At 44.5% G+C, this 7,102-nt stretch overlaps 1 pseudogene; it reads right to left on the bottom strand.

Annotated features, from left to right (window-relative positions):
- Window positions 1-613: 613 nt before the first annotated feature.
- On the bottom strand, window positions 614-1,906 carry LOC146187587 (uncharacterized; annotated as a pseudogene).
- Window positions 1,907-7,102: the final 5,196 nt, after the last annotated feature.

Raw genomic sequence — 7,102 nt, 5'->3', positions numbered from 1 at the left:
TGATCTGACATACCATCTAGAAGCTGAAATTTTGCTTTTTCTGTTGGGAAGTGATCACTAAGGAAAACTATATCAAGTATGTTTGAACTGCCACTTTGTACACGAGTTGGTTTATTTATTATTTGACATAAATTAAACGTTAGCATGGTATCAAACAGTATGTCTGCGTGTTTAGAATGATGTTGCATAGTGTTCCAGTTAACACAGGGTAAATTGAAATCGCCCAATAAGATTAACCTCGATCCAAGCAAGTGCCTAAGCATGTAAGCGTGCAAGGAATGCAGAACATCGGTGTTTGAAGACGGGCTGCGATACACGCAGCCGATAAAGACTGGTCGCGGTGAATACAGGAGTTTGCAAAATATTGCTTCGACATCTTCGACGTCAGGCAGAACCTCGAATGGGATTTCCTTTTTTATTAGGATAGCAACGCCCCCGCCACGTGTCAGCCTATCCTTTCTCACAATTGCATAGTTGGGGAGAGTTGCTTCGAAATCTTTTATATTGTTTGTTAACCATGTTTCTGTGATGGCAACAAAATCAGGGCTGATGCAGAGGAGGAATGATTCAAGGTAAGTTGTTTTGTTCGCTATGCTGCGAACGTTCATGTTAGCAAATGTTATTTCGGAGGCTGAGGCGGGTGGCGGGAACGTAGCGACCGTGTTTCGGCTCTGTCGTTTTTTTGGTTAGCAGTCCGGGAATCTGTTTCAGTTGAAGCGACACTGTCTTTCTGGTTTTTATGGTTAGCCGTCTGCGTGTAAGATCGAAGCAAAACAATACTTTGTGTCTCGTCATCCCATCGGTACAGATCATTGTTGATTCGTAACTTATCGAAAACCAGGGAAGCTTTCTGCCCTGAATCTTTCATTTCCTTACCAGTTTTCCAGAGCTTTTTTCTAATTTCACGCACTCTTGCTGAGAAATCTTCACCAATCGAGTAATCAGTGTTTTTTAATTTTGTACAGGTTCTTAAGATTGCAGATTTGTCTCGAAAATCCCGCAGCTTTAGAATTACAGGCCTGCATTTTGTCGCTTCTGGTTTGCCCAGCCGGTGTATTCTTTCTATGGCTACCTGTTCAACCTTTAGTGTGTCCCTGAAGATTTCGCCGTTAACTAAATTTTCAAGTGAGCTGTTACTTTCCTCGGGGTCCTCAGGGACCCCATACACGATTAAGTTATTTCTTCTCGAGTAGTTTTCCAGGTGGTCGATTTTCTTTTCAAGGAATGCCACTGTTTCCTGCAACGTAGCGACTTGGTTTAAGCAGGTGGAAACCTTATCATCAAGAGACGTTAGCCTTTCTAGTTTGGTGTCTATTGAAGTGAGCCGCTCCTCTTTAAATAACCTTCAGGTCGTCTGCAATTTGCTGCAACTGTCTAGAAAGTTGTGATATGTCGGGACCAGGGTTAGTTTCCACGTCTCCAGCAAGCAGTAGCAGTTGTACAAGATGGACAGATAAATCATAAAGCAATGGACACGCAAGCCGAGGGCACGGCAGCACAATCAAACAAGGGTTATTCGAGCGGATACATTTTCCATAATGTTTGCTCACCTGCACCAAGAAGACAAACGGATTAGACTGCATAGTTGCAGAGCTGCCGTGCCCTATGGCTCGCGGGTCGTGATGTCCGGCCTTTATATTCGCCCACGAAGCTTGCAGCGCCGCCAGTGTGTCGCTGAAGATCGCCCGGGCTTCTGATGTTGATTTTCCAGGGCGGCCATGCTGTATCACAACGTCATGAAGCACTGCAGCCGGCAAGCAGCATGCGCGATGATCCGGTTTCTTTGCGTCGACGATCGTAGCTGGCGTGACAGGCGCGTCAGTCCGTGGCGGTATCAGCACCAAGACTCCGATTAGCTGCACCAAGAAGACAAACGGATTAGACTGCATAGTTGCAGAGCTGCCGTGCCCTAACGGCAGATTCACAGATTTCTTCGCGCCTACGTTCAGCTCTGTTCTTTTGCGTTTAACTCCCGCCATGCCAAAAGCCAGACTCAAGTTGAGGGTGCTCCTGATGCTTTGCACTTTTTTGCTTAGTTAACCTTTGTGCCTTTCCGTTGTTCTGATTCTTTCCTTTTTGTACTTTTTCCGTAAGGAAGCAAGGGAGTCAAGTTGGCAAGCTGCTATGCAAAGGGCAATCGAACATCCCATCTTCTTGGCGCCGTTTCTATGTGTTCCTATAAAACAAACACTGCAAGCTGAAGTACAGTTTAGAACGACGGCTAGCCAACTACGAAGAGCTCAGAACTTGTCAAGGCCGCATCGTTAACTCAAAGCGAAGCCGACATGCGGACCGCCTGTTGTGCAAAATGTGGCAGTTCAGCAGCACAACAGGGACGAAAACCAGGAGCATGAGAGAAAAGCGCGTCCAGGACGGGACGCCCGGTCCCGGTTGCGTGTTCGTACGTCGCCTTTCTTTTGTCGCTCTACTTTGTGAGTGTGTCGACTCTTAACTATCACCGAAAAGCGCTAACGGCTTCTTGGAACACACATTGTGCTTTGGAAAATAAAACTTCAGTTCCCACCGCCACTGTAGGCACTTGTCTTTCTTCCTGTCATTTCTTTCTTACGCTTTTACCGGCCTCTCTGTTCACGTTCAGCAGAATTTATTTTCCGTTGCACCCAGAAACCTTCTGGTTCCCCTCTTTCGGTGTCTTTCTTACGCTGACCTTCCGTTTGATGTGTACGTTCCTCTCCGCTCTTGCGCTCCCCCCCCCCAGAATGGCGACACGCCCGCTTTGGTTCTTTCCAACCCCACAGGACTCGTTCACACATCCCGCCATATCGGCTGTCGCGTAGGTTCACGGGCGGCGCACCCTTCTTTAACTTGCGTTCGGACTCCTCTGCTTTTTTTTTTTTTCAAGCACTGTCCATATCAACGAGACACAAAATACCTGGGCCCAAGTGGGCCGTGTGCATTCTTCCCCTGTCCATTGTCCAGACAGCGAGTTTCCATATTAACGAGGCATAAATACATTGAAGAGGTTTCGTCATCAGAAAAACTGTCCATATTACGGGTCGTCCATATTTAACTGGGGTCATATTAACGGGACACGACTATGCTACAGAAAAGCAGGGCAGTCTTGCTTTTTCGTAACATGGCACATGCATGTTTTCAAAGATCGCATGCGAAAATAAAATTAAAGAGCACTGCAGAATCTGCATTGGAGTAATGCGAAAGCACGGGTACTGCGGTTGGTAGCTTCTGGTTGCTTCTAATTAATTGCTTTATTCACTTCTTGTTTGTCCATTTTAGTCTTTGGTACTTTGAAATTGCGCGCCAATTCCTTTCTATGCCCTTTTTGTGGCTCTACTTCCGGTTGCGTGACGTCACACCTTTGACGTCATAGCCACTACATCCCTTTCTCTCTTTTTTCACTCCCACTTCCTCCCTTCCCTTACACGTGGTTCAGGTGTCCGCTGAACAGGTGTGGCAGATACTGCGCCTTTTCTTTCCTGCGACCCAGTTATTCTAATTAATTACCTAATAGCTTATTGACCTAATTATTTTCTCGGCAATAACCCTCTGTCGATTGACACCACTCATTAACTTCTACCACTCTTCAATTACAACTGCTGCGGCCATGGTCTGCGGACAGAATCAGCGGACACGGCCTGCGGACACGATCTGTGAACACGGCCTGCGGACACGGTCTGCGGACAGAAATCTGTAAACATAGCGAAGTAATGCTTTCGCATTAAAACACAAGCAGTATGTCTGAATCGGACTCTTCAGTTTTTGTTTGTACTTTTTACTCATGTGCTTTTTTTAGGAAGTCACTTGTTGCTTCATACATAAATGATTATTATGCGGTGTGCTTCCTCTTGTAAGAGAAGGAAAGGCAAGAAACAAAAGTGGTGATCTATTGTGTCATTGATTCTTATTTTTTTTTACAAAGTCAACAATACAGTAAAATTTGAGCAAAAAGGTGCAACAACAACAAACAAGTAAAAATGTAGAAATGCACCGCTAAAAGTTTTAAACAAAGGCTGCACTTAACACCGCAATAATATTACAGTAGTATTGAGACCAATTCTGGTGGTATTTTTTTTTCTTGCTAATGATGCTCAAGACATTCCTGTATAACTTAACAGGGTAGAAGTGCTTCCTTATATTCCTGTATAAGTATATCAACGTGGTTTTTCGCTTACCACCGCTAAGTACGTAATTTTACTTTCTTCACCTGTTTCGGCTCCGGTTTCAGCAGCCGAGTGGTTGTTGTACGGTTGACTGGCCTTTCTATAATTTTTTGTCAAATGACTGGTCTTTCATTGGCCAGTCAATTGATTAAAAAATGAATGAAAGGCCAGCCAATTGATAAAAAAAATAATGAAAGCATCGTTGTTAGGCAAAAACATTCATTATTTATTTTTATCAAATGACTGGCGCGGGAATAAAAAAAGCTTCAACCGCAGACTCCCTTAGCGCCTTCATTAGGCCCATTTGCTTCTGCGCTCCAGCCAGTTTTCTCTTTGCTCTTAGAGCGCGAGAAATGGCTGCATTTCTTTGGCTGGTTGCATGCGTTTTTCCTCTTCCTGCGCATCTCGTTCTGTGTAAGCATCCGCTGGTACTTGCATTAAGCGCAGCTATCCCTTCAGAGTCGACAGTCAAGCGACGCTTTTCTGCAAACTACATTCCCATGAATGATATGTGTTTTCCTGAATCAGGTTTCAGGCCACATCCGGAACGAAGAACCTCCTGTGCACTCTGCCTAATTATCAATTCAGTTTTAGTTGTAATGTACGTGGTTGTTTTTTTCTTTTCCGAGAATATACGCTGGGTAGCGTCCACAGAACTGCGTTCAGGAATTATCATCATTATCAGCCTGATTATACCCAATGCAGGGCGAAGGCCTCTTCTACATTTCTCCACTTAACCCGGTTCTGTGCTAGCTGCATCCACTTGACCCCTGCGAACTTCTTAATCTCATCCGCCCACCTAACTTTCTGCCGCCCCCTGCTACGCTTTCCTTCCCTCGGAATCCAGTTTGTTACCCTCAGCGACTATCGGTTATCCTCTCTTCGCACTACATGTCCTGCCCATGTCCATTTCTTTTTTTTAATTTCCACTAGAATGTCGGTAACTTGAGTTATTTCTCTGATCCACTCTGCACGCTTTCTATCTCTTAATGTTACCCCTACCATTTTTCGTTCCATAGCCCTCTGGGTTCAGTAGCGTGGTTACAGACAAATTACAGACCAATCAGCTTACTGTCTGTTACGTATCAGGTATTTACTAAGGTAATTGCTAATAGAATCAGGACAACCTTAGACTGCAATCAAGCAAAGGATAAAGCAGGGTTTCGGAAACGGTACTCTACTATCGATCATATCCACACCATCAATCAGGTGATAGAAAAATGCTCTGAATATAACCAGCCCTTATACATAGCATTCATTGATTACGAAAAAGCATTTGACTCAGTTGAAACCTCGGCGGTGATGCAAGCATTGCGAAATCAGGAGGTAGACGAGCCGTACGTGAAAGTGCTGGAAGATATATATAGTGGCTGCACAGCAACCATAGTTCTGCATAAAGAAAGTAACAAAATTCCCATAAAGAAAGGTGTTAGGCAAGGAGACATAATCTCCCCAGTACTATTCACAGCTTGTTTAGAGGAAGTATTCAGAGACTTGGAATGGGAGCAGTTAGGGATAAGGGTAGATGGAGAATACCTCAGTAATCTGCGATTTGCTGATGACATTGCCTTGCTAAGCAACTCGGGGGATGAACTGCAAGTAATGATTGATGACCTAGACAGGAAAAGTAGAAAGGTAGGCTTGAAAATCAATATGCAGAAGACTAAGGTAATGTTCAACAGCCTCGGGAAGGAACAGCAGTTTACATTAGGCAGCGAAATACTGGAAGTAGTAGGCGAATATGTCTACTTAGGACAGGTAGTAACCGCAGATCCGGACCACGAAAAGGAAATAACAAGAAGAATACGATTGGGATGGAGCGCATTTGGTAAGCACTCGCAGATTATGACTAGCAGCTTACCGGTATCGCTCAAGAGGAAAGTATACAACAGTTGCATCTTGCCTGTACTCACCTATGGGGCTGAGATGGTGGAGGCTAACCAAGAGAGCTCTACTTAAGTTGAGGACAACCCAGAGGGCTATGGAACGAAAAATGGTAGGGGTAACATTAAGAGATAGAAAGCGTGCAGAATGGGTCAGAGAAATAACTCAAGTTACCGACATTCTAGTAGAAATTAAGAAGAAGAAATGGACATGGGCAGGACATGTAGTGCGAAGAGAGGATAACCGATGGTCGCTGAGGGTAACAAACTGGATTCCAAGGGAAGGAAAGCGTAGCAGGGGGCGGCAGAAAGTTAGGTGGGCGGATGAGATTAAGAAGTTCGCAGGGGTCAAGTGGATGCAGCTAGCACAGAACCGAGTTAAGTGGAGAAATATGGGAGAGGCCTTCGCCCTGCAGTGGGTATAATCAGGCTGATGATGATGATGATGATGAATGTAAACTGCTGTTCCTTCCCGAGGCTGTTGAACATTACCTTAGTCTTCTGCATATTGATTTTCAAGCTTACCTTTCTACGTTTCCTGTCTAGGTCATCAATCATTATTTGCAGTTCATCCCCCGAGTTGCTTAGCAAGGCAATGTCATCAGCAAATCGCAGATTACTGAGGTATTCTCCATCTACCCTTATCCCTTACTACTCCCATTCCAAGTCTCTGAATACTTCCTCTAAACAAGCTGTGAATAGTACTGGGGAGATTGTGTCTCCGTGCTTAACTACTTTCTTTATCGGAATTTTGTTACTTTCTTTATGCAGAACTATGGTTGCTGTGCAGCCACTATATATATCTTCCAGCACTTTCACGTACGGCTCGTCTACCCCTCGATTTCGCAATGTCTGCATCACCGCCGAGGTTTCAACTGAGTCAAATGCTTTTTCGTAATCAATAAATGCTATGTATAAGGGCTGGTTATATTCCGAGCATTTTTCTATCACCTGATTGATAATATCAATATGATCGATAGTAGAGTACCGTTTCCGAAACCCTGCTTGATCCTTTGCTTGATTGCAGTCTAAAGTTGTCCTGATTCTATTAGCGATTACCTTAGTGAATACCTTATACGT

This window comes from Amblyomma maculatum, chromosome 6 (assembly GCF_055883805.1).
Source record: "Amblyomma maculatum isolate TAMU_Amacu chromosome 6, ASM5588380v1, whole genome shotgun sequence".
Lineage (NCBI taxonomy): Eukaryota > Metazoa > Arthropoda > Arachnida > Ixodida > Ixodidae > Amblyomma > Amblyomma maculatum.
Note: the sequence above shows the minus strand (reverse complement) of the source record. Positions and strands in the feature narration are given on the sequence as shown.